At 43.1% G+C, this 11,837-nt stretch overlaps 1 long non-coding RNA gene across 2 annotated transcripts in view; it reads left to right on the top strand.

The window, feature by feature from the left end:
- The first annotated feature begins 8,966 nt into the window (after window positions 1-8,966).
- The window catches only part of LOC149916916 (uncharacterized), a 137,176-nt gene continuing 134,305 nt past the window's right edge, over window positions 8,967-11,837 (top strand). For both annotated transcript variants that reach the window (XR_016468992.1, XR_016468993.1), the window contains exons 1-2: window positions 8,967-9,524; window positions 10,901-10,952. This is a non-coding gene — a long non-coding RNA (uncharacterized LOC149916916). The remainder of the gene's footprint in view (window positions 9,525-10,900; window positions 10,953-11,837) is intronic.

Raw genomic sequence — 11,837 nt, 5'->3', positions numbered from 1 at the left:
CCCAACCACCACACAGCTACACCTCATGTGTGCCCAAAGGAGGGCAGACAGCATCTGCAGCTATTTAAACAAGAAAAAGAAAAATCCCTTCCCGCTGCAGGATGTTATGAGGCTTAATGAATTAGCACTTTAATGGTTCTTGGATAATCTGTTGATGGGAAATCTTTGCTTATTTATTCCTTTTCTCCTCCAAGTGGTCAGAAAAGCGTTGGCATTCCACTGGCAATGGAGGTATCTCGGCTGCAATCAACATTATGAGGGAGGGAAGACCTTGTGGAGGTCTCTGCTTCCTGGCTGGCTGTGGTTCTGATGGCAGGAGGGTGTTTAAAGGGATCAGAAAACCACACCTTGGAGTAAAGGACTCACAGAATCATAGAATCATGGAATATCCTGGAAGGGGCCCACAGTGATTGAGTCCAGTTTGTGGAACTCCACTGGACAGGATTCCACTGAGCCCAACCCAGGGCTGATGACAAACTAGAAGTTTCTAGAAGGGCAACAGGAATTTTATCACGGTCTTTTCAATCTGTATCAATCAGGCAAGTCAAGAGTGAGGAGCAAGAAGAAGTCAGGCAGATTTGGAGTGAAAATCAGTGCACGGTTTTTAGGCATGGGGAACAGTGACTCACCCTGTGCCATAGATCTGCCCTGCAAAGCCATTTCTGCACCTCCAAAGACAAAGTCAGAATCTCTCTTTCAGAAAAGCTCTCTTCTCCAGATCCACTTGTCTTTTATAATAACATTTCCACAGGCCGAGCAATTGATGGCTGGAATAGGGGGAAACATCCGTCTTTGCTCCCAAGCAATAGGCTGCAGATTTGCAAGATGAAATCCTTTAACAAGGCAGAATCACTTCTGTTCAGTCCGTAAAAGAAAAAGAAGTCTCATTTGATAACATTATAAGTGGAGTGGTTTTTTTTTTACTTAGATATCTTTTAGGTGTGCCAGTTATATAATATGGAACAAGCAGGGGGAGAGGAGTTGGTCGCATTCAGATGACACTAAATTATCTGATGACACAGGCTGTATCTTTTTTACAACAGAAAATGGAAACAACTGTGTCCTTGACCTTCAAAAAGGAATTGACTTACCTAGCTTAACTATTCAAACAAACAACTGTGTACTCTCTTCAATTCCTGTGATAATTTTGATTTACTGTAAATGACTGAATTTAATGAACTAAATTATGCTATTTAAATGCATTTTGTGAATGGTATTGTAGTTTGTTACTAAGCATTATGTCTATGCTAAAGTGTGCTGTAAATGATATGATATGGAACATATGTGCTGTATTCATAATTTAACTGTTGCTATGGAGTGCCTTCTTCAATAGGCTTCTTTGAAAAACGAGTTCTTTATTTACCTGGTGGAATGAAGGTGATTTCTCAGCAAATCTCGAGGTCTCGCTGACCTTGACAGAATTACAGTGCTAATATTTTCACATGGATGAACTGTTCTTCAATAATTTTTCCAAAATAGATGGCACAAATAGGTTTTCCATTAATGCTGGAACATATTGCATGTTTTCTAATCTCGCTTTCCCTTTTGTTTGAACAAATGTTTATTACCACTACCACACAATGACTCCCCTCCTCATTAGAGATAACGGGTTTCTGAGTTCAGAGCTGGAGCTCAGGGTCTTGGACATGATTTCCACAACAACCTCCAGCCTGATGCCACGGAGACAGCTGCAAGTGAAGCAAAATAACACTTTTTAAATTGAAAATACCATTTCTGGCTCTGTAGTTGTTGTTTGTCCCCAGCATCACCGAGTGCTCAGCCTTGCAGGGAGAGCAGCACCGTGCTCAGGTCTGCACTGAGACCACATGCTGCATTTTGACCCTATACCTGAGCCTCACCCTTAGCCATGTCAGCAATCAGTATCCAGGATACCACCCATAAAAGCCAAAATCCCAATCAGGCAAAATCGTGCAAATTAAACAGCTATTGGATGGAGAAGGAATGCACGGCAAACGGATGAGGCCAGGCTCTTCTCGGTGGTGCGCAGCAATAGGACAAGGAGTAATGGCCTAAAACTTGAACATAGGAAGCTCCCTACAAACATGTGGAAGAACTTCTTTACAGTAAGGGTGATGGAGCACTGGAACAGGCTGACCTGAGAGGTGGCAGACTCCTCTTCTACAGAGATAGTCGAGATCTGTCTGGACCCCCAGCTGTGTGACCTATTGTAGGGTACCTGTCATGGCAGTGGGGTTGGACACGATGATCTCCTGAGGGCCCCTTCCATTCCCTGCAATTCTGTGATTTACTGGTCAATATGTGAAGTTTGGTTACAAGTGTAAACAAAATGCACCACCCAAATATAGCAGCATATTGGCAGGCCACATTTTCTTTTACACGAGGATGCACTGTTAGGTTCAGAAAGCCCACTTTTTGCAGGTTGGACACTACCAACATGACTTATGATAATCACAGAAGCACACAGAATTGTAGGGGTTGGAAGGGACCTCTGGAGACCATCTGGTCCAACCCTGAAAGCATATCATGCTTAAAGGCTGCCTAAAGAGACACTTTTGGTATTCAAGGTCCCAAATTTGACTGTTTTGTTGGTATTGCCATTTTTTTGCACTTAAAGCCAAGTTCAGCAGAGCAGAAGCCAATGGCTGGTCTTCAAGCTGCCTGCAAATTCCTGTTGGCCATATACATTTTTCCCTTTAATCTTTTGGTGCTGATCAGGGCCACATCTCTAGTGGTCACAAATAAAGGATGTTATATCTAAAAATAATTCAAATGATTTCAGAAAAGTTGAGTAAAGTCTCTAGAACGTCAATGGTTACTTAAAAACATTTTGATGCCCAAGAAGCCTCATTTCAGATTTTTAATATGCTCTTCCTCTTTCAAAAGGGAACATAGTGATAGTTTCTGACAGCAAATACAAATGCAAGACAATTCTGGCAACAACAAGGAGGGAATTTTGCAATATCTTGAACGTATCAGTCTTCACACAATGAGCATTTAATGGGTCAAATAAGGACACTGCCTAAAGCACCGGTGAAGCATTGAGTCATTTATAACAGCACCTTTTAACTAATTTGAACATTCATTGTAAATTATGGTTGGATTTCATAACTGTTCATCAACCATCAGCTCCCAAGGAGAACAGCTGAATTTTCTGAATATTGATTCCCTTGGAAAAACCTAGAGCATTTTGTGTGCTGCCATTGCAAACAAATGTAGCAAATCCTGTAAGGGTAGTTTTTTTTTTAATAGTCATATTTCCAACAGCGTATATCACCATTGGCATTTTTATATGTGCAAAGGCTCCTCCTGGAGGTCAGTTGTGTTGTTAGATGCCCCTCACCACCACGTAACTTGCTCAAGTGGATGCTTGCAGGCCTGCCTGGCTTCCTGCATGTGTTGGAAAAAGAGCTTGGAAACCAAAATGCCAAAGGTAGGGCCCTGCCCGCCTCCCTGCAGGCACAGCCTCCAGGGGGATCGCCCTCCAGCACTCTGTCGGCTCTGCTTTATTTGGGGTTAATCAGCTGCAAAGCAAAATGAGGTGTGGGAAGTGGATGAGGGCCTCTAGAGCCAGGAATTGCCGTGGTGTGAGCATCTCCCCCGGGTACCCGCTCTGCATTGTGTTCTGTAATTGTGCGGGAGAAAAGGAGCTATTTTTCAGCAAGTGGCTATTGGATACTTCCTGTGCTGCATATCAACAACCAGATCTTGACCCAGAAATGTCAGTCCCTGCTCAGAGCAGACAAGGAAGCATAATTAGAGATGCTCTGGCAACGTATTTTAGCACTGACGGTGACAATGTTTAAATTTTTAATCAGGCATGTAACATAAAAAGCACATAACATGAAATGTGAAAAGAAAATTGGCAAATACCAACGTGCTGTTTGACACTTTATTTCACCGAAGGAAGTGAACATCAATAAACATTATTTATCATAAATGACAGAGAGGAAGGCGTGTTTCTCATAAAAACCTTCACATTGCAAGGAGTGAATCTCATAAAAGCACCCTTACGGTACTGTATGAGCCGTGCTGGTTTGGATCACAGAAGGAAGCCTGGAGATCTCTCTTGTGAGGCTGCTGTGTGCAGCCAGATGTGCCCCTGGGACAGCTGCCCTGAGGGCACACAGACCCCAAGGTATGGGGATTCTCCTCTACCTACCATGTCCAGACGTGGCACATGTGAGCCCTACATTGAGTTCTGTGCTGGCAAGCACTGAGCTCACCAGTCAGATACTGCTAGCCACAGTATTGGGGACAAATCTAAGAGATTTTGGGTGCAGCTAAATCCAATGTAATGACTCAAAGTGTGAATGGGAAGCAGTTATAGAATCATTGAAGCACAGAATCATACAGGTTGAAAAAGGTCCGCAGGCCCAACCCCAGCCCACCCCCACCTTGTCCACTGCCATGTCCCTCAGTGCCACCTCCAGGGATGGTGACCCCACCACTCCTGGGCAGCCTGCGCCAGTGCTGACTGCTCTTTGGAAGACTTCTCCTATTATGTGACACCCTCACATCAAAACCCTGATGGCCTCTTCTTATTTTTGCAAGACTTTCCACACCAGTTGAACCTCCTACAACCTCCAGCTGTCACCTCCTGCCTATACCCCATCCCACCATCATGTTTTCTTGCTGAACACAGCCATGTGGTCTTCTGGCCCCAGAGGCACCAATCTCACTTCACACAGCTAGATCAATGCACCCAAAATGACACAAGGGAAGTGCTGATATGTCAACCCATGTGTGCTGAAGTTAGAGAAGGGCCTGATGTAGGGTTATTCTTGTCACCTTCATTTGTCTCTGTCATGTATGTGAATGGGGAATCTCCAGCTGCACGATTTCAGACTCTGCAACAAAAACAGCATAAACTTGGAGACAACTCTTACATAAACATAGAGCCCACTCATGCAGCACACTTATGGCAAATGCTCTGCTCACTTTACAGTGCCTGCAGCTTGAAAATTCTTCCATCTCAAATCCCCTTCTCACCCAACCCCAGTCTCTAACACCCACCTCCTTGTTTCAGGTTTGTGTTCTCCTCCTTACTGCCTTTCCTTAGCTTTGACTCCTGTTTCCTCTGCACTGAGAAGTGAGAGCACAGGAGGAACTGTGGCCCTGAGCAGGAGGGAGCTCCAAGTCCTGCTCTGGTGCCAGGGCTGTGAGATGCTCCTTGTTCTCTCACAGCTGCCTAGATGATGCAGCTATCAGTAGAAGCAATGTGCTATGTGCAGGAGGAAAAGTCTTCAGAGGACGTAGTTGCCAACTCTAAGAACTCTAGTGAAATGTTTTTTTTAGCTTGACTAAATCCAGACAGATTTTGAGGGAAGAGTCAAAGACTTACTCCCAGAAGCAATGGAAGCCCTGCAGCTAAATTTTAAGTCTAATCCATACCGAAGAGGGATCTCCTCAATGTGATGGCCAGGAGATGTGAATCCTCTTTCTTGCTCTTTTTTTTTTGCTCTTTCTTTTTTTTTTTCCCCTGAAACATCTGCAAGATAATGCAGCTTGATGCAGACAGCAATCATGGGACATTTTAGCTCAGATGGGTGCAGACCAGCAAGGACACAGGAACTGAAAGATTCACACAATGAGAAGTGTCAGACAAGCTAACTGTAGGCACTGATCTGCCCTACTTTCCATGGGTCTCATAATAGCGCTTTTCATGGGAGTCTGCCTGGGTTCACTCCTGGGTGGGTCACAAGTCTACATGCTGCAAGTAATAACATCAGTAACCACAACATCTCTGTGCTTACTCAGTTTTGTATTCCAAATGTGTGTCTCTATTTTGCCCTGCATTTTCTCCTTTGTTTTCCATTCCCGTCATGCTGTTACACTAATATTTTCCATGTTGGTTCCAAGAGCTGCCGTCGTTAGCTCCTGCACCATGTGAACATTTGTGTCTCTCCAGCAGATTTGCGAGAGGCTGCTATTGCATGGCCAGCACTTGTGGCAGTGCTTCCAGGTGGCAGATGGTGACAGAGCTGAGCTCCAGCGTGAGTTCCCTCTCTTGGAAGCACAAACCACAGCTGGGGCAAGTGTTCATACTGGGGCATGGCTAGAACTGCTCAGAAAGTCTGGGCACTTTGGGCAGAGAATGCAAATTCTTTTTTTTTCTTTTCTTCTAAAGCGAAGCTATTTTGAATTTTCTTCAAACAAAGGCAACTGGTAGGACACTTTTGTCAGCCCTCATTACCCAACACAAATAGCTGTCTCTGTAACCTAGAGACACCACTGCACAATATCACAAGCTCAGTCCCAACACACAGTACCATGATAAGGGGTAATATTTGGGTCATGGGGGAAATTAAAAGAGCCTATGACCAGAGTGGTAGTCCTCCTTTAGGCATCATGGACTTGGTCAAATACAAATAGCACCTGCTGAACTGGAATCCAGCTGAAAACAAGAAATAATAATCATAAAATTTTTTGAGTTGGACTTCAAGAGACCTTGCTGGTATTCAAGAGGAATTTGGATGATGCACTCAATAATATGTTTTAACTTCTGATGAGCTCTGAACTCATCAGGCAATTGGACTTGGTGGTCTTTATAGGCCCCTTCCAATGGAACAGTTAAAGTCTAACCTATCCTATCCCTATCCCTATCCCTATCCCTATCCCTATCCCTATCCCTATTCCCATTCCCATTCCTTTTCCAAATTATCAGGACACAGCCCGTCTCCTCTTTGCAAAGCAAGTGTGTTCCCAGCCCAGATAAAAGCCCTATTTACTTAGCTTGTCAGATGACTTTGTGATTGTGTCGGAGAGGGCATGAGCATTCCAGGATAATTGAGTCAACGTGAGGCATGGCCGTGCTCAGGCATCTGACATGTAAGTAGGGGTCAGGATTATCATGGACGGAGTGCAAGATCTGGTGAGGAGATGAGATATGCAAAACAACAACTAATTGTAATGTGGGACAGATCTTAGCCGTATAGCCGTACAGCACACTACTCCCTCTTCCCCTCGTCACCACATCGCTGCAAATTCAGTTACTGCTTACATATTTTCCTCAGCAGGCATGAACTTACAAATAGACTCCATCAAGTCCCAGTTTACTATGTTAGAAATGAGAGGTATGCCCTGGCCTGATCACTCAATCCTTTGAATGTGTGGTGACAAAATTTCTTACTAAATAAAACATCTCTCTCTGTATATATGTCTTACATATATGTGTGGATGTGCACGTGCATGTGTGTATCTGTGGGCACTCAACATTCTATTAATTGTATGTGCACTATGCAGAGTGTGAAGAAACAAACCCACAACTTCTCATATAACACAAGGAAGCCGTAGGCAACCCCTATGAAACTGTTTTGTAAAAATATTATCCACTGCAGCATGCATCTACTCTGCCCATACCACCCTGTATTTCAGCTGGTTCCTGTTCCTTTTCCTATCCCTACTGAGAAGTAGTCTGGTATCACACCTCCAAATTTCAATTTTTGATTTTTGTTGTTTGCAAAGGAAGTCTTGACCTGGCTCCCTTTGAGACATTCAAAATGAAGTTTTAATTTTTTTCCTTTTCTTGTTTTTATATCATTTTTGATAATTTCCTCTCTGCTTGTGCTATTTTAAGATGTTTAACTAAGTAGCTCCAAAAGAACCATTTGCAAATAGTGTTGATCTGTGTTTTGAAAGTTTAACATACACTATCCAATGCACATTTGCATACACCACCAAAATCCGGCATTTGGGAAATTAAAACAACAAAACTTGATTGCATATCATGATTTCATATTTTGCAGATGTTAATATTTAATCATATGCAGAGCCATTTAGCTTAAGTGCATTAATGTAACTCATTTAAAAGAGGCCAGTAATTGTCCTATTAACTCCCAGCCTGGATGTTATCCATGCTGCCCTGCTGGTAAGGCCAGAGGGAGAGTCTCCTATTGGCACCCACAGAGATTGCTCTGATCTGTTGAAAATCCTGTTAAAATCTAATTACTTAGGAGAATAGGCCAGGGAATATCTAATGAGCTTCAGGAAACCCACTGGAAGAAATTCTCTTTTAATACAGACTGAAACATCTTCTGTGTTTCAATTACAGTGATACCACATGAAAGTAATTACACTTGTATAGAATGGGACTCTTCTTTGTTGTTTTAATTATATATCGCCAGATTTTTCTTAGTCATGGAAAAAAATAATTTGGTTCCCCATAAAGGTTAAGTGTTGGTGAAAAGCTTACTGTTGAACCAAATGTAATCTTTGTTTATGATAATTTCTTTTTTGTTTTGTGAGAAAATGTTAGTGAAGGCAGGTCGCTGGGGGAAGCTGACCAAGAACACACACACTGGGGAAGCCCAGGGCTTGAAATGTGGGAAAACTCCCAGAGAAGGTCATTCGCTGCATTGCCTGCTTGAAATTTGGCTGTATTTCTGTTATGGTAACTTATTAAGTCAACAGTAAAATCTGATAGCTATGGCAAAAGTCTCCTCTTTCCAACAGGGTGGACTCCTTGTGATTTCTTCCACCGTTGGTTGGCCTATAAATTCTGTTCATCTGAAAATTCCCCCACTAATGTGACCAATGTTATCACTGATGGCTGCCAGCAGTGCTACAAACTGGTTGGTGATCCCACAGTGCCTTGTCCCATTGGGAAAGGCTGAGCATGGGACTGCCACTTGTGGATTTGCCATCGTTGGTTGTTGTGGCTGCTGAAGCTCCCAGATGTCATTTTGTCAGACTGCCCTTTTGCTGCTGTAGGCCACATGGCAACAAAAGTAAGGGGATATTGGTGGGAAGGTCCAACCTTTACTGCCATACCACCAACATCTGATATTGTGGGCTGACTTTGTAAAACAGGAGGCGTTACTTTCAGAGCAGCCCTCATTTGTAATATAATCAATGCATTTAAGCAATAAAACTTTTTTTTTTTTTTTAAATAACTTTTATTAAAACATTAAAAAAAAGAGAAACAAAATCCTAAAACTGGTGGAATAGGTAGTTTCATTGTTGTGCCACTCATGCATCAGCCTGGTTCGATGGCAGTGGCTGCAGCTCTCAGTGAGCTCTCAAGGTGTTTGTCACAAATTTTTGATGAAATTTTATTCTTCCTGGGATTCCTCCTTTAAAATCAGTTGTTCACAAATGAATGTAGTATGTGAATCTGGATGGGCCAGGATGCTTGGGGGAAGAGCTGCCACCATGATGGCACAGAGCTGAGCTGCTGGGTGGGAAGAGCTGCCGCCATGATGCCACAGAGCCGGGCTGCTGGGCGGGAAGGGCTGCCGCCATGATGGCACAGAGCTGGGCTGCTGAGTGGGAAGAGCTGCCGCCATGATGGCACAGAGCTGGGCTGCTGAGTGGGAAGAGCTGCCGCCATGATGGCACGGAGCTGAGCTGCTGAGCGGGAAGATGGCGTGAGGCAGAGGGCGGCCGCAGGGCAGGCAGGACAGGCCTGGCCTAACCCAGCCCCTGGTTCATGTGGCACACAACCTTGAGTTCCAGCTGTTGTTTTTCTTCAGTTCTGACCCTCACATCTTCCCTTCAAGTGGAAGCAGGCCAAGGAAAGCTGACAACACCCACAGAGTTTGCAGGTAGGTATTTCACCTGACTGTATCCAGGAAAAAGATGCGCTCTCTCAAGGTGAACTCCTCCTCCCCTGCCTAAATTTGAAAGCCAAAAGCCTCTTGGTTTTCAAATTCAAAATTCAAATTTCAAGAGTCTTTCCTAAGATCTATGTGTAATATTCCTCAGCACATCTGTTCAAGTTCTGCTCACACTGTTAAGGTGCATATTTGGAGAAGGAAACAAACTCAGGGGAAGCACTGAGCTTGGTGTGAACTGTAAAATTTGTATCAGAAAATGATCTGAACTTTGAGTTTGCCTGTTATGAACCACAGAAGTGGATCTGGACTCAGAATAAATCAGGTTCTGAATCCCAGTTTGTTGCTGAAGTATTGAGTTCTCAAAAATGCTGCTGAGGTCCTCAGGAAAACTCTTTGTGGTGACACTGGCAGAGCTTGCGTCGATGTGAAAACCTGAGGGAGCTCTGAGAGATTCGTGTTAAAAATGCTGCAGTCTCTTTCCTGAATCTCACCCCTAAAAGATATAAACGGGATGTTCCATACAGAGTGATTTTGAGACCAGAGAGACTTATGGAAAGATGAAACTCAGTGACATGAGGGGGTAAAACAGAAGGGTTAAGAGTGGAAAGGATGGAGGAAATGGCCACCGTGAAGGAGAATTAAAACCACTTGAAATGTGCCCACCCCCACCCAGGCTCCAGGCTCCTGCTCTGCTAAACTGCTTCTTTGGAAAAAGACTCAGTCAGAGTACATTCCTCCTCAAGCCCAGTGCACATGTGTTATAAAAATGTAGAGCAGCATGTAAATCATTCATGGGGACAGGGAAATAAATAACCCTTTATGCCCATATAAATACTGATCAGATGTTCATAAGGGAAATTTACATGGGGTTTTATTCAGTACTGTCAGCCATTCCTCTGTCTTCCATCATTCCTGCTGTGAAGACAATTCAAAATATGGCGGTGGAGAGAGCAGCCTCTCCTCCAATTGATCCACAGCACATCGTGTAGAAAGCTCTGAACTTGCCCTCAGTGCTGCTGTTATTTTTATTGTGGCTCTTAGCCGGGTGAGATCATTCTTCCTGGTTTGCCTCCCAAGAAATAATGGGAAACAGTATGTTTAGTCAGTGGATTGATTCAGTGATCTATTAGTCTAATCCTGACTCTGCCAATCATCTACTAGGTGACTACAGGCAAATCACGTCACTTCTTTGTGCCTCTGTTTCCTCTCTGACCTTCTGTCTGTCTTGTTTATTTGGACTGTAAGTTATTGAGGGCAAGGGCTACCTCTCGTTGTTTGTATGTACGTACCACGTCTTGCTCACTGGGACCTTGGCGATGGCTTCATCTCTGCATGTAAATAATAACACTCAGCTCCTCTTCTAGGAAGTCACAGAAAGAGAAGGAGTTGGCAGACAGCTGTAGAAACCAGCAACAGGTCAGGAAGCTTTCAGACTCATTTTAATCCTAAATACAGTGTGGTAGCTGAGATTAACTTTGTTTTGATCATTCAATTCAATCTCAATTTGCTGGTGATGCTGGAAACAAAATTTGACCCATCAGATGCAGATAAAAGACAGCTTATGCCCTTTTGTTAAAAATGAAACAAGAAAATGGAGGTGGTAGATTTTGTGTGATATTTTCTTAATAAGATGCTGCATTTGAATTGGAGCTTGAGGATGTCCTGAGGTAAAGGAAAAACCTCCTCCATTCCAGATGGATGGAACCCACTCATTTCTCTGTGGGACAGTCGTGGATGTTTTGTAACATAGAGAGAACAGTGAGTTCTACTTACCCAATCCCAACTATTGGCACCTTCAAAATACAGTGTAGAAGTTTAAATAAGACCTGGAGGTTTAGGCATAAGCATTTCATCAGTGTTAATAGCCTCTTCAAGAGGTCTCAAAGCCATCAACATAGTTTATAAGCATTATAAACATAGCTACCTCTATTTTCTTATAAAATAATACAGGGAAATATCCTCAGCTTATCCAAATCAGAAATATTCCACTCAAAAAACTTCAACTTGCTCAGTTCATTAATTCAGCTGAATTTTATGGTGGTACTCTTATTTATGTTGATGACAGTCTGTCCCACCACTTCTTCAATTGCTGAGGAATGACAGTGGTTAAAAACTAACACACTGATACTGCGTGTGTTGTACAGCAGGCATACAGTGAAACGCTTGGAAAGAAGTGATTTGAGAGTTAAAGCAAATCTAAGTGCCTGAAATCCAAACTCTGATTAAATTTTAAAAGGTTTGATAAATAGCTTTTAAATTAATAGTGTGTATGTAAGACCACGTGTGTATTTTGTTTCTTGA

Source organism: Phasianus colchicus, chromosome 9 (genome assembly GCF_987193195.1).
Source record: "Phasianus colchicus chromosome 9, bPhaCol1.hap1.1, whole genome shotgun sequence".
NCBI lineage: Eukaryota > Metazoa > Chordata > Aves > Galliformes > Phasianidae > Phasianus > Phasianus colchicus.
The sequence above is the reverse complement of the archived record's forward strand: the minus strand, read 5'-3'. Positions and strand labels throughout refer to the sequence as shown.